The sequence below is a fragment of the Siniperca chuatsi genome, linkage group LG17 (assembly GCF_020085105.1).
Source record: "Siniperca chuatsi isolate FFG_IHB_CAS linkage group LG17, ASM2008510v1, whole genome shotgun sequence".
Classification (NCBI taxonomy): domain Eukaryota; kingdom Metazoa; phylum Chordata; class Actinopteri; order Centrarchiformes; family Sinipercidae; genus Siniperca; species Siniperca chuatsi.
Window position 1 is genome coordinate 21,939,449 of NC_058058.1, and position 23,640 is coordinate 21,963,088.

The 23,640-nt window shown below is 39.8% G+C and overlaps 1 protein-coding gene across 1 annotated transcript in view; it reads right to left on the bottom strand.

Annotated features, from left to right (window-relative positions):
- The window catches only part of LOC122864222 (hippocalcin-like protein 1), a 76,852-nt gene extending 58,110 nt beyond the window's left edge, over positions 1 to 18,742 (bottom strand). Inside the window, exon 1 of the mRNA XM_044171470.1 lies at positions 18,579 to 18,742. The gene's annotated coding sequence lies outside the window, so the exon portion shown is untranslated. The remainder of the gene's footprint in view (positions 1 to 18,578) is intronic.
- Between the last annotated feature and the right edge of the window lie 4,898 nt (positions 18,743 to 23,640).

Here is a 23,640-nt window from a genome sequence, read left to right on the forward strand (position 1 = left end):
TGGATGGTACCCATATCAGCAACAAACACATTAAGCAATGCTGGCTCAGAGTAAGGAAGATAAAAGACTAAGGCAATATAGCAGCCAGCAAAAGAACAGTAACTTTCTAGGTTTGATAAATGCTTCTTATAATGCATGCTAAAATAATTCACTGTTGTATTGTTTTAAGTGCGTGCCTTAGCATAATCTGCCAGTAGCTGTGTTGCACAGAGTCGGGGACGGGTCGTCCAGCTGTTTCTCACAATAGCAACCCATTAAAGCTGTTATGGACAGTTTTCACACATCAGACTCCTAAGTGATGTCAACGTGTGTGTGTGTGTGTGTGTTTATGAGCGTGCTAGTTGTAGCCAGTAGTGTTGTGTCACTGTGTATTTGTGCATATATGTACAAGACAAGCGCGCATCCCTTGATGAGTTTTCCTCATTTAGAAAGTGTGCATGTTATTGGGTGGATGTGGTTGTCTGTTGCCTAGGCAACATTTGGCCTCACCCATAAGCCCCTGCCAAAATATGCATGAGCTAACAGCAGCAAGCAGCCCAGCGATTATAATGACTTTACTCACACTTTCTGGGATTCTGCTGGATTAAATGTTTCTAGAAAATTTGGGGTGAATGTGTGTGGTCTTTGTTTTTAGAATAATCAAATGTTCACACAAAGATGACGAGGAATTAATTTAGGGTCAGAGCCAGAAGTTTGAACATCAGTTTCCAGACATTTGTGACTGACAGCTACAATTGTTCACCATTTGTTAATTGTAATATATTAAATGGGGCAAATTTTAAATTCAAAGTCACTGGAAATACATCACAGGACTCAGTAAGCCAAAAATAAGAATCGCAGGATCCATGTTTAGTCATTTTGTTTGTGTGTATACACACACACACACATGTATGTGATATGTAAGACAATGAACTAGCTTTACTTTCTGTCATTGATACACTTACATCTCTTGCCCATCACGTTTGTTTTTCAAGCTAAACAAACAATCGCTAGTCTTGATCTGAATTAGCACTGTCACTGCATTGTTAGAGCTAATACAGGTTTGCCTCATCCCCTCGTCATTCATTGTTCATTGGTAGATATACAGTACGTGCCGAGGTTGACTGAGTATTGGTGTTGAGTTTTTTACACCACTTTAATTCAGTGGGGAATGAATTTCTCTTTAGTTGTTAGTGCTTAGACAGATATTTGATGATGGTAATTTCAAAAGCACTCTTGTCTCAGACACTGTCTTCATTCCACGCAAAGTGAGCAGCAAATTCTGGGAACATGTGTGGAAGTATAAAATTCCAGTTGTAGACTACAAGATTTACATTTTATTTGAAACTCATGAACTGGATATATTGAAGTGCCAAAGGTAACTGGATTTGCTGGATATGTTTATGAACTGGACATTAAAACCATCAAGAGGAAAAACTATCTAATTCTGTGCCTGTGTATTCTGCGCAAACTACTCTAAAACAATCGAGTCCTAGTTTTTTTATGAAGACAAATAGAATTACGATTTCAAAATCAGAAAATCAGTTCTGAAATGTCATAGACTGGCTCAGGGGAATGTGACAAGAGAGGGAGTACACTCAGTACATATACTGAACAAACAATCTTTGAACTCAATATCTTGAGTCCAAATCCAGTCTGGGACCTTTCACATTTCATCCCTTCCTCTCCTATCTCAATCTTTTCTGAACTATTTTGCAATGCTGGTCATCCTAACAGAGTGTGCGCCTGAAAGTGAGTTTTGAAAGCAAGAATCCTCAGTAAAAAGTTGAGTCATTGGTGTATATACGCAGCTGGAGCAGCTTATGGTCATGGTCAACCCTATAGTGCTATAGGGTTGTAAAATTCTTATGGTACTTTTACATTTAAATTGCAGTGAGGTTTGGGTTAGAGTTGGGATTATGCATCAAGAAGTGGACACAAAGGTAGTCAACGGAGAAATATAGTAACACAAAGATGTGCCACTCTTGTGCATGTACTGTAGGTGTGTGCCTGTGCTACTGCATGCTTTCATTTCAATCTGTGTGTGGCATATCCCTTTACACAGTCCTCCCAGCCAGGGCTCTGTGTGGTGAACGTGACATCAATTATAGATAGGCAGTAATGCACACTTTGCCTGAGTGCGTGCCCGAGTGGCACCATAAAAGATGAAAAAAAGATTCTGGGCTTAGCTCACTGCAACATCAATTAATTACTGTGGCGTTCACTTAAATTCTGGATACCTCTCTTCAAAGTCTCAGTCTCTTCCCAGTGAGTTTTTGGGAGGGTTATGAGGAATTCTATTAGGAATGCTGCCCAGAATATGTTAGTGAGAATGTGAGGGCTGAGCTGGACGCTGGAGAGAGTTATCTAATTATTGATTCCTCTGCCAGCTTCACACTGAGTGAAGGAGAGATCTAAGGAAAGAATGAACTCCCGCTTGACCTGCTGCTAACTGACCACTGATCATTTCTTTTATGTCCCCAATTCGTATCTCTTTCCTCATGTCTATTTAAAATGTCTCTCCTGTCTTGCAACATAGATTTTGTTCCCCTCACTCCTGCATTTTAACTGTTGTTATGTTTACACCTTTGTCGCTTTCTCCGCACCTGATGCTGAATTCACACCATGGCTCAAAATTAAAGGGATTGGTCAGATTTTGTATCATAAAGTAGCAAATAACCTGGAACATGCTTCTTTGGGTTGCACCTAAGCAAAAGTGCATAGGTTTTGTTTGGATAAGTTTGCATTGTACTTGTATGAACATGAATATTTTTTCCCCCTTTCTGTTTCAATCCCAACAGAAAGTTGGATCAACCAATCAGTTTATTTGGTGTGCCAGGCCACACAACAGAATGTTGAGATTTGGGAGGTGTGAGCAACACCCTTTCCTGTGTAGATCTGAGACATTTTAAATTCTAGTGGAGATCCCAAAGTTTCCACAGATACCAATGTGTTTCCATAGATATCAGATGATGGTTTCATGGAAGGGCAAACATTTATTTACAACAACTCAATCTGATTGTCATGTTCTTCTGTGGGATACCCCAAGGCAATGTTTTAGGATCACTGCTTTTCTATTATACATGCTCCCATTTGGCAACATCCTACGTTAAGTGCATGTAAATGTCCTTTTTACCCCGACGACACCCAGATTTATATTCCCATCCTGCCCGGAGATACTGACTATGTTGATATGGCAAACGTGTAAGCATACAATTTCATTTACATATCTAGCAGACACGGAGCAACATTAGTATTTATTTGGAGTCTGTTTTAAGCAAGCGGCAACCTCTGGGGCTGAAACGTGAAGCCAATGCGAAGTACCAAAAACTGCAGTTCCTCGAATGGCCACTTGAGGCTTTTGGATTAGCTGGAGTCAGGCACTGGTAAACTGGCGATGGCCAGAGCCACCGGGAGCCACCCACTTTGAGCTTTTAGCTGCTCCACTATGTTCATTAGTTAGTTGTTAACTGTGTTCGTCTGCTGTTTGGGGCTGAGCAGGTAGTGTACAGTGGGTTTATCAGAGCTGGACACAAGGTTGAGAGCAGTGAGGGTTAATCAAAACAGTAAAGTTGCGGGCTGTAAAACCAAAGCAATGAGCTGAAGGATGCTAAAATGCTAAGGGGAAATGGATAGTTTGTAATAATTCTCTGTGGGTTTGTCACTACAAGCAACCACTTTCACATTAAGTGCAATCATTTGATCCATTGTTGATAGAAAAATATTGATTAGAGAAGCCTTGAAAGGAAAATAAAAGGACAAAACTGGATGTTAAGGGGTTAAACCACAAAAAAGACATCCAATTTAGCATAGCGTAATTTTCCTGAATTATATCTATAAAAGAAGTTTTGTCTGTTCGTCTTCTTTGTTCCCTCTTTACAGATACTGTAATAATGGGGCGAGGCAGTATTTTGTTTTTTAGCTCATCTGCTCTACTCCCTCTCCTGCCCCTGCTGAGGCACCTAACACTCCTTCCTCTCCCTCCTCCTCCCTCTCTCCAGCTTGGTTTGTCTCATCGCCTCATCATCATTCCGTTCTCCCACTGTCATAAACCACTCGGTCAGACATTTTTCCCATTCCCTCTGTCATGACTGTCATATATCTCTCCCTCACCCTTTCACTTTTGCTCTTTTCCCATTTATCTACATTTCCTCTGTCTTTTCAACTCCTTTTCAAATGAGGCCATTGATTCACCATAATTAGATTTTTTTCCACCCTCTCTCTCCATTCTAGTAAATAGCCTTTTCGCCTACAGCTTCAATTATGTATTCTTCAAATTAATAACAAAGATTTTCATGAAGAAAAAAGACATATTGTGACATAAAATGTTCTGGTTTGATGGTCTATGGACAATTTGTTGATGGCTCACTATATTCTGTACCGATCCCTTGGTGCATATGCATAATATGGCCCCAGGTAGGCTCTATATTGTATTCAGTGTTGCTTTCCAGAAGCTCATTTTGCTCTTTAGCTGATTGCTACCTACTCATTTGGTTTATTTAACATGTAATAAAAGGCTTTCTCAGATGAACAGCTTAAAAATACACACGCACACACACACACACACGTTTGTTTCACTATCCCCTTGGACAGTCATTGACATAATGCTTTCCCTAGCCCCTTACCCTAACCTTAACCATCACAACTAAATGCCTAACCTTAATCGGACAAAAAACCAAAGGATCTCAGTCTTTGCCAGAGGTCAATATAAGCAGTTTGCTATGGCAACTATTCTCAATCCAGGCCCCGGCAACATCCCCTACGGGCCATAGTAGCCTTTAGTTGTGTTTCTCTTCCACACACTTCCACACATACACTGATCATGACAAAGCTTAAGGACCTTTTGTCATCTGGACATCAATTGTCAAAGAAGTTTCAATTGCAGAAGGAAACTAAGAGAATAAGTGGTATCATAAAGGTGAGATGTTCTTTTTGAAAATGGCTCAGAATTTCTATTTCAAGCCGACTTGAAAAAAAAGAAGTTGCACAGTAGAAGCTTTGAATATCTATGCTCGCCTGTGACAGACATCTTGATATCTCTGGATATTACCTCAGAATAATTCCTTTGTATTTCTCTCAGGAAGGACTCTCTGCGAGGACAACTACCCTTCTAACAGATGAGGCCCAGATTTGAAGTGGATACCAGGAGGGAGACATTTTAATGAATTAATATGCATTGGCCCAATTAGCCTCTGCACTTCAGTAATTATCACATGCGCGCACACATTTGTGTGCTGGAAATCGGGACATCCCATTGCGCAGTTCTGACAACCCAAAGGATTGTGGGACTTATTTTTAAGCTGGAGGAGGTCAAATGTTTCAGATTTGTTCTCTCTGCACATTAATTAGCTGGAATTCGCTTGCGTGAAGAATGTGATGTGACACATGAGTGGTCTGATATCTAATTCGTCTGATCTTACCTCCAGGGATGTGGGGGGAGTTGATGGCACGTTGTTAGAAAGCAAAACACAGTTTGTTTCGATCATGCGATCATCAGCTTATGTTCATGCTCAGGGTGTCAATTAAGCTTTTTCTTTCTTTAAATTGTGCAAATTAAGCTAGTGCTGAATCAATTACATGAACAATGGATTAGTTGAATTGAAAGAAAACTAATCAAAAACTTTTCTGATAAGCTGCAGAAATCAATAGTTTTAATATTAACAATGGGGGACAATGTGTTGTGAAAGTGGTTGCTCATAGTGACAAACCCAGTGAGAATTATTTGTTAGCATCTTTTAGCTAGTTGTTTTGGTTTCCCTGCCTGTAAATCTTACTCTCATCAACCTCTCTTCTGAAAAAGCTCTAACTAACCCACAGCACGATATCTGCCCAGCACCAAACGGCAGACAAACAAAGCTAGCAAGCTAGCTAGTTAACACAGTGGAGCATTTAGCAGCTAAAGAGATTCAGATATATAAAAAGATTTTTTTTCGCAGGAGCTGTTGCAGACCAAAACAAAACTAGTAAAGATAAAGTTGGACTTAGCTAACACATTCCCCATAACATCTTTATAAAAAAGGTGATATGTTGGATGTTGTGTTTTTTTTTTTTTTTTTAGCTAATTCTTTAACTTATTTACTGACTAAAAATGCCAAACATTTATTGGTTCCACCTTTGCTAACATTGAGGATTTGCTGCTTTTCTCTATTTAGTATCATAATAAATTGATTCCCTTTTGGGTTTCAGATTGTTGGTTAGTCAAAACAAGCAATTTCAAGACTCACCTTGGTCTCTTGGAAAGTCAATGATAAATTAATATATAATAATTATTGCATCTTAGCTTTACAACTTTTTTTTGCCAAGACACCAAGATGTGAAATGAAGCGAAGGATCTCTTTTTAATTGCTTTATTAATCGTGGGAGAGCAGATCATTCGATCAACATGAAGTTTGAGCATTGAATTAAAGATAAAAGAAGGTGCAAGTTGGGAAAATACAAGTGTTGTTGTTCAGCTCCATTTCCATCATTCAACATAATAGTGAAATTTCCAGACAGTTTGTATACGGTAAACCTGTGACAAAGGCGGGTACTGTTAAAAAATGAATGATTTAGAGAAAGTAAACAAAGGGAAATGCTGTACACATACTGTACATACAGGAGGTGGGGATGGAGTGATGGAAGGGTGAGTCAAAGCAAACATGAGGACAGTACGGGAGACAACGACTAAACTGGTTGACTGGCCTTTGGCATCTCTCACACTTTAATTAAAATAGATTGGAGATGGAGAGAAAGAGGAGGGGACTGTTACCGTGGAAACCAAGTTTGGGTAGATAGAGATCTTGAGTCATCTTAAAGGGGGAGAGGGCTATACAGAATTTTCTACATTCCCTTACTGTTTTACACCAATGTCGCTCTTTTCCCAGTGCCTCAGAGATATCAGCTTATTTTATATTATTATTTATTCAATAGAGTAAATGGTTTTGAATAAAAAAAAAATTTACGTTATTCTTAGTATAGGGTGTTATGTGAAGATGAAACTGAATTGAATAAAACCATGCTTGATTTGCCACTTAAAATTATACAAACTATATCTGGCATAAGCATATGAACTAATATATATATGCGCGCGCATCTGATTGCAGACACTGAAGTGATGGTCCGTTTTACTGTAACATGCCAGCTGATACAGACCACAGTGCTGTTTGGCAGAGGCTCCTCAGTCCCCCCATAGTGTCTTGGAGGGAGACTGGGAGCAGTTCATCACTCACACAGGATGGGGGTGATTACTTGGCTACTGTATTCTGGGTCCTGGATCTAAATATAGAAGCGCTGTTGCGCTGGGGAAGGGCCGGGCTGCCGGAGGATGGTGATGAAAGCATGAGGTCATTGATTTCGCAGCGGGGGCAAGACAGCTTTTTAATATTTATGCAAACAATGCTGTGTTTTACATTCACACAGCTACATACATTAACTTGGTGCTGGTTAGTAAAACACTCTCTCCTGTCAGTCACTCAGATGCTCCAGTTAGGTTGAAGTTTGAATAGAACTTTGACTTTATTCACTCTGCAAGCAAAATCTGATTTGTTTTAGGTTTTCCATGATCACTCAACAGTCATTTAAAAGCAGAATACAGTATGTTTGTTACCACAGATGTTCACTTTTTATTGTTTAGCCCCATCTGACATTAATCTTTTCAAATCTCAGGATTATAAACATGGAATCAATTTTCAAGTTTAGCAGGAGGAAGGCAGAGGCAGTCCTAAGAATTTTTAACTGGGGTGGCAAAAGGATGTCTAGGAGGTGGCCACAATGAGTTGTCAATGTGAAATTTTTTATATTAATTCATATTCCACTAATAGGCTAAAGCATAAATGAATAGGCTACATGCATACTGAGTCCAAATTAGTCACTGCAATCATGCCTCCTGTCCGCCATTAAACTATCCCTTAGCAACAAGATTGTAATGTAAGTGATGGGGGACAAAATCCACAGAAAACTCTAAACTGGCTGAAGCCAAGACTAGCATGAAATGACTGCATAAATTACATGCTGTGATTTTTGGACAAAGCAACAATGTGTATTACCTTCTATCTTCAGGTTCCTGAGCTTTATTTATTATTATTTATTAAATAATGTTCTGACTTGTAACTAAACCTGTGCAAGTATTTGTGGTCATGGAGCTAAACAAGCCAGTCAAAGAGCTGATGAGGATTTTAACCAAAAAGGTAGGCTACTTTGAAATAACAACAACAACAATAATAAGCTGACTTCATGAAAGCTAGAGGTCCACCTCTGCTATAGTAAAATAAGCTTTCCAGAGCTTGTAAGACAAGTGTGCTACATATTATTGTTCAGATTAAATAAGAACAGCAAACATAATTATGATTATTATTATAAGCCAATGTATGTTATGATTTGTGGATGATATCAAGGCTATGACAGATGCAGTAAGAAGACAATCCCCAATGTGCAATCAGAGATAGAGAATGTGCGCGAGAGAGAAAAGAGCTGTTGTGTTACAATACAGACTGGGCAATCAGCCCTGATCTTTCATGGCTTTAAGGTAGAACAGAACTTTCAGTTTACAAAAATACTAGCTGATGCGAGGACAGAATTAGTGGACTGGAGAAACTGAAAAATTATTATATTCTTAGCTGTCTCATTAAAGTCACAACTTCAGGAGGCACTGTAACGTTCCACTGAAAAGTTGTTTCCTGCTGGGGTCCTGGTGCTTGCATGATCGATCGATCGATCGATAGATAGATATAGTCATTAAAATTGGAGTAAGGTGTTCTCTTTTCTTGTTAGGAGTCTCGCTGCCGCATTCTGCACCATTTGAAGTCTATTAACTGATTTCTGATTTATACCCTTTAAAAAGACCATTACAATAGTCCAAGCGTGAGGAGATAAAAGCTTGATTGATGGCATGAGTGTCATTAAATCTCAGCATTGGATGTATCCTAGTAATATTTCTGAGATGGTAGTACCATGACTGGATGGCCCTGGTAGTGTTTTTCTCAAATCTGAGGTTAGTGTCAAAGAGCACAGCTAGGTTCCTGACAGCAAAGGAGCACCTTCAGCGGAAGACTTATCCCACCAAAAAGCACCACAGAGCGCCACAGGAAGTCATTCCTGCCTGTGGCCATCAAACTATTTAACTCCTCCCTCTACGGGTTAGCCTGTATGAACCTAGGTCTTGACCCTAGGTCACTAAACTGGACATTGAGCATTACATCTCCGCCTTAATTAATAATGATTGTGCAATATTCTGTGTACTACTCCCGTGCAATATTAGTTTTCCCATGTTAGTTTTTCTTATTTATTGTATTGATATTATATACCTCTATTACTCTTGACAGTACATGCACCTCCGCTTATTACTTTTACTTATTACATATTTGGTGACACTGTATTTTATACTGTACTTTCATCATCAACCAGTAAACCCAATTGGTACTCGAGACTTAGTTTATCTTATACCGACCTGATACTTAATTTATTTTCTGACCTGTTTTATAGTGTTTATAGTGTATCATATCGTTTTCTAGTACTTCTCCTGTGTGCACTGACGTAAAGGCAAGCTACTGTAACAAAGAGTTTCCCTACGGGGATCAATAAAGTATTTCTGATTCTGATTCTGATTTGGCTTAACATAAATTGATAGGGGACCAAAAGAGGACTGGATACTAGGATGCAGATTGTAAGGACCAATGATAAGGATCTCAGTTTTATCCGAGTTTAATTTAAGAAAGTTTGCTGACATCCATTTTTAAATATCTGCTAGACAATTTGTAAAACTGTAGAGGTTTGAAATCTCAGTAGACTTTACTAGGATACAGCTGCGTGTGTGAAATGAAATTTTATGTCTGTATAATGTGGCCAAGTGGGAGCATATAAAGTGAAAATAATAGTAATAAACTTTATTTATAGAGCACTTATCAAAACAAAGTACTTCACAGAGAGAAATAAAATACCACAGTGAATGATAAAATACATAAAAACCAATAAAATAAGCAAACATAGCTCAGGATATGCTTTCCAATAAAAATGCGTTTTGAGAAGAGACTTAAAAGAAGACACTGACTCAGACAACCTAATTTCTTTGGACAAGTTGTTCCAGAGCCTCAAGGCCCTGATGGCAAAAGTTCTGCCCCCCTTAGATTCCATCCTGGACTCTGGAAGAGACACAAGACCCCTGCCTGAAGATCTCAAACTATGTGAATGTTCATACGGGATTAAAAGGTCTAAAATACAATCTGGAGCCAGGTCATGAAGAGCCTTAAAAGTAGTCAGTAAGATCTAAAAAAAAACCAAAAAAAAAAAACACAACAATCCTAAAACAAACTGGGAGCCAATGTAAAGAGGCTAAAACAGGTGTGAGGTGATCGTACCTCTTGGTCCTGGTTAAAAGCCTCGCAGCTGAGTTCTGCAGTCTGTGGTCGTTTCAAAGTTTTTTAATAAAGACCAGTGAACAGACTGTTACAGTAATCAAGGCGTGAGGATATAAAAGCATGTACAACAGTTTCTGCATCACTAAAATTTTAAATAGATTGGATTTTTGCAATATTTGAGGTGATAAAAACATGATTGGACAAGCTTAGTGATTGCTCAAAACATAAATTGCTATCAAAAAGGAGACATACATACATACATACATAACAGTATTGTTCCCAGAATTGAACCTTGAGGCACACCATAATTGATTTGGGAAAACGACAACATGAAGTTACTAATGGAGACACAATTTCCTATTGGACAAATAAGATGAGAACCAGTCTAGTGCACAGTCAGATATGCCCACCCAGTGCCTCAGTCTATCTAGAAGAATGCCATGTTCAGTTGTGTCAAAGGCAGCACTTAAGTCCAGCAGCACAAGAATTAAGCACATGCCTGTGTCGGCATTCATTAAAAAAGGTCATTAGTGACTTTGGGAAGGGCTGTCTCAGTGTTGTGATGCTGACGAAAATCAGATTGGAACTTTTCAAAAAGGTATTATTGTTTTCCATAGCAGATAAGCTGCTTAGAAACAATTTTTTCGAGAACCTTGGGAATAAAAGCAGTTTGGAGATCGGACAATAGTTATCCAGGAGGGCAGGATTCAAGCTCAGGTTTTTTTTGGACTAGTTGAACACAAGCAGTTTTAAAGTAATATAGTACTCAGCCAGTAGACAGTGAGCTGTTCAAAATAGATTGAACGTCAGTTCCAGTATAGACCCCTGAGGGACTCCACAGTTTACTAAAGAGTAAGGGGAGACATGGTCACCAAAGGAAACCAAAGGGAAAAAAAAAAAAAAAAAAAAACCCACACACATTTAAAAAATCCAATTTGTCAAATAATAATAATAAAACCACTTCAGAGCTGTCCCAGATACACCAACCCAGGATTTATAGGTTTGGATTTTGTTTTCCCTTGATAACAACCTTCATTTAAAACTGCATTTTGTGTTTACTTGTGTTATCGTTGACTAATTAAATTTGTTTGATGATCTGAAACATTTAAGTGTGACAAACATGCAAAAATATAAGAAATCAGGAAGGGGGCAAACACTTTTTCACACCAATGTAGATCTAGGAGGACGATGGATAATTGCACAGAGGGTGGGGGTTGCACACTTAATTTTAAAAACAAGTACCTCAAAACTACAGACATCAGTCACCTTAATGGGGTAGCATTTGAACCATTGAACTGCAGCTAAACCTCCACCATGCCCATTTAATCTGTCCCAAAAAACCTCAAAATTGTCTACAAAGCCCATGCTGTTGGAGTCGCAGACTGAGGAGAGCCAGGTGTTGAGGCTGAGCAGCCTGCTTAAATACCCCATCCCATGGCCACAGATGGGGGTTGGGCCAGAGATGAAAACACTGCGGTGGGATTGTTTTACAGTGTTAAACAGATGTAGAAAGTCACATTTTAGTAACTCTAACTGCTGTTTTGGAATGTTGTTGGCACCTACATGGACAATGATTCTATCAGCCTCTGGGATTTTATGATGTTAGGAAATTTCTCAAAAATGTCCAGAATCTGGGAAAAGAGTAATAACCCCCTTCATTCTCACATTGATGCCCACTATAGGTTTAGTTACTGATTGCAGAGACCCAGGGTAAAAATAAATAAATAAATAAATAACTTGAAGTGAAGACTCAACAACGGATATATCTTAGCTGATGTAAGAGCAGGTTTAGGTACTCCAAAAGGAGTGAAACTTACAGGTACAAGTATGCATTAATATATTATTTTTAAATTATCTAAATTAAAATTAAATTTGACTGACTACATACAGTTTCAACCTCCTGCATGCCCCTCAATGTTTCCCCAACATATTTCTGAAATAAGATTCAGTGATCAGTAATTATGTCAATGCTAGCTTTCTTTAAGGGTTTAAATTGGCTTCTAGGTAGAGACCTAGAAGATGAAGAATTGTCTCTCTGTGATGCCACACATTTAGTGTTGCCAATGATCCAAGATATCCAGTGTTTATCCAGCAATGCTGATTAAATGACAAATAGCTTCAATTCGAAAATGTGGTGAAAGTGCAAACTCTCAGGTACTAAGCTTTGAATGGACTGCCATTGCTGACTAATGTGGCTTTTTGTTTGGGGTCTTGGAGCAAGTGATTTTACTGCTTTTTGAACTGGGTGCTTTTGTATGTTGCACTTGCATGACTAATCTGAAATTTGGACATGATTGTCTGCAGAATGAGCAGTTTCAGAGATGTTGGTAGCTGCAGGCAATCCGGAGACCCTCTTAAGCACCGGTGAATATTTGGGTTTAGTCAGATTTGATCTGTCCCTCACATAAACACGACTTACTAAACAAAACAACCCTGTCACTATCCAACTGTGGCCGTTCTGTATTTCTACTAGTGGAAGTCGGCAATCACACACACACAAAAAAAAAAAAAAAGAACATTTTAAAAAATATGCCATCAGCAGTCGTGTGCGGCCGGGACTGGGAGAGGCTGCACAGAAAGCTGCCAGGACTGGGAGAAATCGGCTGCTGGCACCACACTGTGGCAACGCTGTTTGTTTCTTATTTTATGGGGATTAAAATCTGTTTTTGGCCTTCTGGCTATCCCACATCTCCCTCCCTCGTGAATGCATGCGAAGTCGCAAACAGCTCCTGTTGGGGGAGGGGTAAAACCTACCAGTGAAGAGTTGGGGTGATCTCTGTTTTGAAGAGTGTGTAACGAACACAGATTTTAAGTACTGCTAAGACATTCTGCTTGCTGTGAACAGATACAATTGACACAGACATATCTTCCATAGCTGACAGAATAGCTCCTTCAAACAAGCCATGATGAGCACTAACTGTGCAGCTAAATAAGCTCCGGTATGCAGTCGAGAGCAGCGCTTCTCTGTTTGAAGGGCCATCGAGAGAATCGTTCCCACAGGCACCAGGATGAGTGAGGCTTCCACCGGGGTTTGTGTAATCTGTTGCTTGTGGGTGCAGCTGGGAGCTGAAGAGGCTGACTGAACAACATGTCTGGTATGTTATCCTCGGGGCCAATCAGCATCTTTTGTGAGGGGTGAGGCTTTGCAAACTAACTCTGCAACAACTCTGTGCAAACTGGGGATGCTGTATGTGGTGCACAGGTCATCTATGTCTACTGAACCTCATTTACTTCAGTTACCAAAAGATCTCACTCAGGGTATTCAAGTGCTAAAGCCCACTCACATCTTTAGCAACTAACCCCTGTTTAATCTGGTCTAGACAATCATCATAGGACAGGAAATCTGTTTTGTTCTGTCCTTTGTTCTCTCTTCAGTCTCACATTGATATAATTATGCACAAACATTACACACTGTTAATGGAGCCGTAATTCACTCAACACACGAGTAGGTAGGTCTAATTTATGAGTAATTATTCCAGCAGTCTGTACAGATTGGGCGAGTGTGTAAAGCTTTTCACTCACACTAAAATAGAAATCCTGCTTACAGGAGGACATTAACATAAATCTACAAAATATGTATCGGTTACTGTGCAGACTGATTACATTTCCAAATACAGTTGCCTAAGGCAGTCATTATTTTATTTGTCCACATGTTGAAGTGGTGTGTGTGCGGCTGTAGTAAGAGATATTCATAGTTCGGAGGGTTGTGTCTATTTTATTTAGCCTTTCCAAAACCAAAAACACAAGAGCGAAACTGTAAGGCATAGAATATACGGTTTATCTGCTCTGACTTAAGCTGCAAATGCTAGCATGCCCGGTTATTACTGACAGTACCAACCTAGATTTATGTCCAGGGGTAAGGAGCATATCATTAGCTAACAAACTGTAAATCATTTTTGTTGTTATGTTAGAAAAAGCCCCATTAACGCCCCGTTTTCAGGCTTCTCATTTGAAAATGAATCAGCTGGAGACAGTTTAACATCACGGAGCTAACATTAACTTCTCATTTAATTCACAGAGCTTACTCAACCAACTGACAGAGTTTACATTAATAAGCTAGCTAACTACCTAGCTAGAGCTGCTAAAAAAAAAAATTAAAAAAAAAACAATTTGCCAGTGACAGTTATTTCAGCCGACAAAAAAAATAAAAAAATAAATAAAAAACTTGTGCTGGCTAGAAATGAGAAACCTGCTTTCCTACACTTCTTTCTGCAGTCAAGAACCCATTCAAAAATTACTACGAATTTTGAGTGGTAAATATGCCATAGTTATCTGTGTCATGCTGGAAAGTAGTTTGACAGGTATAGCAATAGTAATTAAGGGGGTTAGCGAAGGGTAAATTCAGTCTTCTCTCATATTAGCTCAGCACACTCAGAAGTATTGACACCTTTATTGTAAAGCGTTGTGATATGCATATTCACAAAGTATCTTTGGCAGATTTCTTTTGTGGAAACTGGCATGTGATTTCATTTTAGTAAGGTGGAGAATAGAGGCTGCTTCACTATTTTTCTGCCAGCTGTATCAGAGCTTGAAGGGTACATGCAAAAGTTTTACGCCTAAAAACACAATGACCTAAATGTCCAGTTAACATAAATTTTCATTTTGCAGTGTAGCGTCGATAAAGCTGTGCTATGAGATTTTGTGTGCCGTGGTAGTTATGTGTGAATATACAGTAACAACTGTTGATCTCTGTGAGGACACTGTTTCAATAAAAGTAAAACAGGTACACGATAAATACCAGTACAAATACTTATTATTAAAAGCGGTTCATGTACTTTCATGTAGGGGAGAGTGTGTCATGATTTATGGAGGTGAATGCATCATCAATAGGCTAAATCTGAATACATTTTCATGACCACTAAATGATTTGCCAAAAAGTTAGCAATCATTGGAAGGTTGGCTGAGTGGTAGAATTTCTACCTGCCACCTGTGAGACCCGGGTTTGATTCACACGTCGCAGTTCGCAACGTTTTCATTCCCAGCTGTGTAATAGCTCCAAACGATGAGCGTCTTTCGCTCAGCCATCACTGCAATTATGTGTCAGATTAAACTAGTCAGGGCACACTGCAGGTGTGTGACGCGTATGCTGTTAGAGTGCATACAACACGACAACAGCAGAGAAGCAAAGAGTACATGCACTAAGAAGTGTTCACGACAACGGAACGTTGTTTGCACAGACAGTTCTACACTTTGATGATGAACTACAAGAGAAAAACTGATCTTTTTTTGGTATCAATCCTTTTGATGCTAGAAGCCATCTTAAAAACGAGACGTAGTATCGATCCGCCCACCTTTAGTGTGAGGAGAACCAGTGGACAGCTGAGCAGGTGCTTGGTGAGTGACCAGCTGTAGTTAACACTGTGCTCTTTAACTTCACAATGTTGTAAAATTCACCTGCACAAAACCTAGCGTTGCTAGCTGACACAGTAATTCACCATTATGAAAAGTAGCGAAATACAAACTAAAACTAGCAACAACAAAAAAATAAATAAAAATTAAAAACTAAAAAGACTGAGAACTGCCCAGTGCACTGTGGGGACATTGACTCCTTTTTGTGATGCAATTTGACATGATGTTTAAAAAAAATAAATAAATATATATAAAAAAAAATTGCCTACCTTTTCATCTGAATCTCTGCTAATAGCAGTTTAAAAAAAAACAAAAAAAATAAACACCTTACATTCAAGCCTGAAAGCATAATTTCTGTGAAACCCGAAGTGTAAATTTGGTAAGAAATTCACTACAAGCTGCTTTGTAGATGCATTTCAAAATATGAAATGCATATTTAACTATTCTGATGCAACACTTTCAAATGAAAAAGAAAGCATACAATATTTACAGTATCCATTTGAAATACCAGGGCTATTGTTACAGTAATTATAATACTCATGTATTACACACACACACGTGCATATACACATAATATATTCAGCAATTTGATATGTTCTATTACAGCATGTAAAATACATATTCCATCAATTTCTCTACTGCACAGAAAGTGACAGACAGGCAACAACCGTGAGAAAGAAAGAAAAATGCAATTTAAATCACCTCAGATCAAATCTGTTGCAACCTGCTCTCCCACATCAGTTTTATAATGAGAGTCAAAGTTCATTTAACAAATGCCTCACCACCTCCTCTCACTCATACAACATCTTACCTCCCCTCCTCCTCCTCCTCCTCCTCCTCCTCCTCCTCCTCCTCCACCCCAGCCTCTAGATAGAACTGTGTTTCTACAAGCCTGTGCATTGCACTTACCACATATTGAACACCCTACTGATCGATGTGCACATGGGCCCCAAGTGCGTGCTAGTGATTATCAAGGTGTGCTCCAGTGTGTGTTCAACCACCCAGGTTGAATCAGCAGCAGGGCTGGCTAGATAATGAATCCAGGCCAAACACACAGACTCAATACCTTCCTGTCACAGGAGGCGTTCAATACCAAACGCTCATACAACAAGAGGCATGAGAGGCACAGCACTGCCACGTCCTGTTTGACGTCATGTGTTCCAGGCATGGTTAGGAGTAGGCTAAAGGAAGTAAACTCTGAAACCAAATTAGACAATTAGACAAAAATCTTTTGCAGATACAGAGTTAGACAGATATTGTTGAGCTATCAAAGAATATCACTGTTTATAAGAACCACCCAGTCCTCCATCTATTCAATCTAAACCTGCAAACTAAATTACATCATGTGCACTTTTTTCTGAAGTCAAGACCAAGAAGACTGTGTTCAGATCAGCAAATATAAAAGCCTGCATCATTATACTGATTGGCAATTCATTACTGTGACTTTATTCTTTATGTATTACAAGTCAAAAGAAAGATGCAACACAAAATCTTTGGACTCCTGTGTAAAACAATGGAGTGTTTGTGGAAAGTTGCAGAACGAAGCCGCCTCCACAACTTGAGCACCAGCTCGAAAAACAAATATTCTTATAGAGACCCCGCTGACCTCAATAAGGTAGGGAGTGACTGTTTGTGTGTGTGCGCTTACAGCACAGCCGTATATCTGCTTGTTTGCTGTGTGTGGCAGGCCATCAGTCATGATTGGGTCGCTGTACTGCGGCAGGTGAGAGCAGTCGCTGCCAGGTGGCCCTCAGGGAGAGAAAGACGCAGTATGGCAGTGATGGACTGAGGTGTACTCGACGTTGTGTGTGCGTGTACGCTTTGTTTGAGAATGTGCATGTAAATGAATGACCGTGCATAGCCGTGTGGGTTATAGTTGTTGTTGCTGGAGTGACAGCTGGCTGCTTCATCTGCTCTGCTTTTGATAAAATGCTGCCCAGTTCTACAGGACAGAGGAAACACCACCAGCAGAGCTTTAATAATCCACCCTCTCTGCTCTTTTTCTCCTCAGTTTCATCTTTAAATCTCAACCTCCCCTCTTTTCTGCAAATTTACAGTATCTATATCTCTGTGCCCTTCTATTTCCCCCCTCTTCTTATCTGCACGTTATACAGCTGTTCTGTGACTCATACCTCCAACTGTGTGCGTACCTCTGTGTGTGATCTTGTAGCTTTGTGAGTCTGACAAAATCACTCAGAGAAAAATGAGAGTGCTTTTGTTGGCCCTCACTTAATGCTGTGTTCTAAACTAGGGATTAGATTTAGGGTATGGTTACAGATGGGGTTATGGATAGGGTTACGTCTAGTATTAAAAAAGGTAAGGTAGTGTGCCTCATTTACTCATACAGTATGCATTCAAAAGAAGCTTTTTATCTTTGGCCTCTCGTGCTGCTCTCATAGTTGAAATTCTATCAATTCCCCTATATCTCAATGTTTGGTGGCTTTTGGGTTTGGATAGCAGCATGTGTAGCAAGGTTTAAAGCACGTGTCAAATTCAAGGCCAGCGGGCCAAATCCGGCCCCTCGCAAATTTTGATCCAGCCCGCCTGTCAGTTTAAGTTCTCAATAAATTTGTAGTTGTAGCTGTGGCCTGCACAGCGCCACACATCTCCTGCATCTGCAAGCTAGCAAGCTCGCTAACACAGAATGGCACAAAAAAGGAAAGTTGTTGCTTCAGCAACTCTGAGTACGTCTTTACTGAGTGTAAAGAAAAGCCTGTGTGTCTTATTTGCCATGAGACGATCTCCGTTTTCAAAGAATATAATTTGCATGGTCAGTTTGAAACCACCAGAGATATGGAGCCATATATCACATTTAGTGCCAAATAGGGCAACAGGGAAAAACAAGGAATAGGACCCAATTGCAGAGAACTGAGGCAGAGCAGATGCAGTTTGATGACTTAATGAGGAGTAAAGGCTTACATGGATGGTCAGGTAGGCAGAGATCAAAACCAGGCAAGTCAGTCCAACCTCTGGCAAACAAATCCGTTAGGGATATTAGGTCCAAGAAAACAATCCAAAACACAAGGCCCAAACACAGGGAAAATGCTGGAATGCGGGCACACAAACCAAGACGAACTGACAAGGAGGGAATGAAACCACACAGACTAAATACTCAGGTGAGGGGAGATAACAAGACACAGGTGGAACTAATTAAGGTGGGGCAAATACTCAAAACTGGAGGGAAAAATGGGGAAGTGAAGTTACAGACACGCGAGGAGAGGAGAAATACAAAATAAAACAGGAAACATCGACAGAAAACATGAAACAAAGGAAAACAAACTAGGGAGCAGAGCAGGTCTCGACAGCATAGACAGGGAACAGAGGCTTCGGAAAGTCGCCAAACTGAAAAGCAATTATAGCAAAATATTTTTCTTCGAGCCAAATCTCAAAGTGATGAAGCTGTAAAGGCAAGTTTCATTGTAGCAGAGGAAATAGCCAAATCAGGGAGGCCATTCATAAAGGGGATTTACTGAAAAACAGTCTTGCTAGAAATACCATGGCCAGTTACGTGGATGAGCTAGCTGCCAATTTGCAACCACAGCTCAAAGATAAAGCAAAATAATTTGTCACCTACTCAACTGCGGTGGATGAAAGTACAGATAGAACAGACACAGCTCAGCTGGCAATTTTCATCCGTGAAATGGACCTCTTGGACTCGATGCACGGAACAACCACAGGCCAGGACATTTTCACACAGGTGGAGGGGTGCATAAGTGAAATGGGGTCACCATGAGATAAACTTGTGGGGCTGACAACATAAAGGAGCATCTCAGTCAGATGGCAAACGCGCTCACCACTGCCTTCTCAAGAGAAAGATGTCAGAAAGACACTCAAAGCAGAATTGAGCAGGAGATTTGCCAACTTTGAGACTCAGAAATTCAGGTTTTAGCTTTTTACAAATCCATTTGCAGCTGATGTGGACAGTGCTCCAGAGGACTTACAATTAGAACTGATAGAATTACAGCGCAATGGCACACTCAATGCCAGTTTGACTGTTGGGGCAGGCGAGTTTGCACCATTCATCCCAAACACGATGCCACAGCTCTGTGTTCAGGCTGGGAGGACTTATTTGAGAGCAAATCAAGTTGATCTCTGTGAGTCCATATATAGAAATACTGTAGATACAGGACATGTAGCCTAGCTTAGCACAAAGACGCAGCAGCAGTAGGAAAATTCTAGCATAGAACTGTCAAAGTTGAAAAAACACCTCTTTCAACAACTCCACAGCTGTCTTAATTACACATTTTATCCTGTGTACTTGTGTAACCAAGAAATAAAGAAGTAGAAATGACATATTTTGTTTTTGCATACATAGAACTGGAGTTGCCTGAAATTGTTGGTCCTCACAAGGATAGAAAGACAAATGCATGTGTAAGTGTGTGTTCAAGTCTGTAGGTGTGTCATACAGTGCTGAATGACTGTGTCTTCTTATTGCTCAAACAGGAAATCCTTTCTGTCAGTCTCCTCCCTAATTGTTAGGACACACACACACACACACACACGCTCGCTTATAAAATCACACAAATGGCCATAGTCCCTGACACACACTAAAAATCAGAGACACATACATTACTATTATGTGCCCCTGTGTACACAAACATGCACGCTCATACAGTACACACTATATATATATATATGTAGATAGATTACTCCGGCTAATCTGTGCACATTAAGGCCATTAGTGGAAACATTATCTCTTTGATCAGTGGTTATAGCAGCCATATACCAGAGCTGCAGTAAAGCCTTTTCCAGATTCAGAATGCTTTAGATCATCTGAGGGCAGGCGTCTCTTTCCTGTACCATTAGAGGCTAAACTCTACATTTTACTGACAAGACACTGAATGAGTAAAGAAACTTACTGCTCTGTAAAACCCACAGCAGATAGTAAAAAGCACTTAAGCCTAATTAGCCTGAGTTATATGCCAACATTTCAGCAGACAACACCAGATGGTATATTTCTCTTTTTTCACAGTTAAGGGAAGTGTTGATTGAGCCCATGCTATCCTACTCATTTCTCCAAAGGATTATTAAACCTGAACACTGAGGCTTTTCTACATTGCTACAGCTTCTGAGATCAAATTTTGCGGATTTTGATTTTGTATTTTAAGTTACAAATTACTGTACGGGTGCAATCAACAAGGGCAGCCTGTTCCCTGTACCTGAGGCACTTTAGGTTGATCCTATTTAACCCGATTAATTTGTGGTGTTTCTATGGTAACTGGGAGGTGATACTCTCAATGCACAGAAAATGACAAAGTAAAATATAAACATCGGTAAATGAATACTTCAGGGTCATGGATTCCTTTATGACCATTTAATCCTAACGTAAATCCTAAAGAACTTTGAAAGTATCAAAGTTTTTCGTTAATATTTTCCACTCCACCCCATGATGTCTTATTTATTTAATATTGAACTATGGGGTTCCATAGCAGCTGAGTTGTTGTTCTCCATATCACCATGTTCACTTGACAATAACATGATATTTTAATAAAATGCTCTGCTTAAAACATCCTCCAAAGAAAATGTTGTTAGGGTCAACAAAAGGTTAGAGCCATCCCTGCTGACAGTACTGAACTACTTTCAGCTTCAATTAGCAAACTTGTGTCTCTCTAATTACTATAGCTGTTGGGTGCAAAAAGCCTTCTCTCTATGGCTTAATGTCACAGCAGAGGTTTTTTCACCTTGGCATGAAACAACTTAATGGGAAAATTCTACACTTGGTACTGATTTACTGACATTTGACACAAAATATCAGCTTTCCAAATCATGTTGGTATACTGACATTCAAAAACCTGTATCAGTCAAGGTCTATGGTCTTTAAAATCCTGCCTATAAAATGCCACATACCACTGAGAACTGTAACGACCCCTGCCCTTCCTTGCCAGTCTGTCTGTTGTCTGCCTGTTTTTCAGATACCTGGTGGGTGCGGCAGGGGATCATCAGTACCAAATGGGAACACCTGGGCCCGGTGTGCCCAGTCTATTTAAGCCTGGTTGCAGTGCAACTCTGGTCTTTCTCTTGGGCCGCTGCTATCGGCTGAGCGGCTGCTGTAGCTGCGTTTGTTTAAGCTTTATTATGGTGTGTCTCCTGTTTGTCGTGGCCTGAGAGCCAGGTCATAACAGAACAAAAAACACACAGCTGAAAGTATGATGCACATTCCTATATTACATCTTATAATAGTTGTTAAAGTTCTTATACAAGGACAGCCAGGGCCATTTCTTCCCTAAACTTCAATAAATATTCTTCTTCTACCATTCAGAATCAGAATCAGAAATACTTTATTGATCCCCGTCGTTATGGTTTTGGCTGCTGCTTTGGTAGATGGGCGTCTGAACGTAAACTGTCACATTTACTGTTTCCCTCTATTCCTCTTCATCCTCGTCCCCCAGTTGTTGTCCTGTTACTCCAGTCTCAGTGTACGCTCTAATGGGAAAAACCTGACATAAAAGACAATATTACTGCGTTTTGGAAGTCAGTCAAGGTTCTTCATTTGTCACATGCACAGAGATAAAGTAAAACATGCAGTGAAATGAAGGCAATGCTCAGTTACTGTGCGAGAATATCAAAGGGATCAAAAAACAAATAAAATCAGTAAATACATAGAGTAGAATAAAATTCCTAATGCAAGATGAAACTATATGTATATACAAATCTTACCAGTTACCAGAATCTACCAGTATTGACAGCTAAAGTGACCTGGTGTGCAAGTGGCAGAAACCAACAGTATGTGCAGTATTGCAAAAGTGTTCATGTATGTGGCCTGAGGATAGACACTCCTCTTCAGTCTTTCAGTTTTGGCCATGTGACTGCAGAGGTGTCCGCCTGACCTCAGCAGTCTAAACAGTCCATTGTTGGGGTGTGAAGTGTCTCTCACGATATGTTGGGCTCGCCCTCCTGGTGTGGGTGTCCTGCAGGGTGGGAAGAGGTGTTCTGGTGGTGCATTCAGCCACGGTCACGGGGGGAACAGTTCCCATACCAGGGGGAGATGCTGCCTGTCAGGACACTGTCCACAGCCGAGGACAGAAGATCTTGAAGATGGAGGTTGAGACCTTGAATTTCTGCAGCTGTCATCTCAACTCATCCGGGAGTCAATTATTTTAGCTGCTTATATTTCCATGGGGCAAATGGAGGTTAGTAATTCTTGGACAAAACCTGCACGGGTAAGGAATACCAGATAATATTTAATGCTTGCCATTTAAGCCTGAGAGTAATTAAACGTACATAAAGAGGAAAAAGGTCTGGTCACATTTTATCATTTCTAAGTCATTCAAGCTTTTAAAGAAATATTTAAAACTCACTGCAAGTTGAGTCAAAGTTTCACAGCACAGCAACAACTGATGTAATCTGAAAGCCATATAAAGTCGTGCAATGTCGTAAACATAGTAATTAGGAAAGTGGCAGCTGAGCAAGCAAACAATGTGTATTGCATCTACTTTTGTCAGGCTCACTCATGTGTGTAAATGTGATAAAAAGAAAAACAAAATATAATTGAAGAAATTACAGTTCTGACACGGTGCATGCAGCTCGCTGCTGCTTTCTTTCAGTGGACTTGTTTTCCTGCTGTTGGCGGCATCTGTGTGATTCAGCTGTACACAAGGTGCCCACATTAATTAGATGACAGATTTTTTTTTCTGCTATGCATAATTGATTGAAATTATACTATTTTCACTCCCAGGTGGTCACATTTAATATGCTCCATGTGCATCAGAGAGGAATGATAAATAACATTAAATCAATATGCCTGACATGATTTGTTTTCATGACATCTGCTTTAATAATTACAACTGACCTTTATGTCCCTATGCAGTTAATGTCATGGTGTCTTCATTGTTATACAGCCCATTTGTAGTTTAAAGGAAGTTTGATATTTTGGGACACTTATTTGCTTATTTGCTGAGAGTTTCAACCACTCTCATGTCTGTGTGGTAACTATGAGGCCAGAGTAGGGAGTCAATTATCTTAGCTTAACATAAAGACTAGC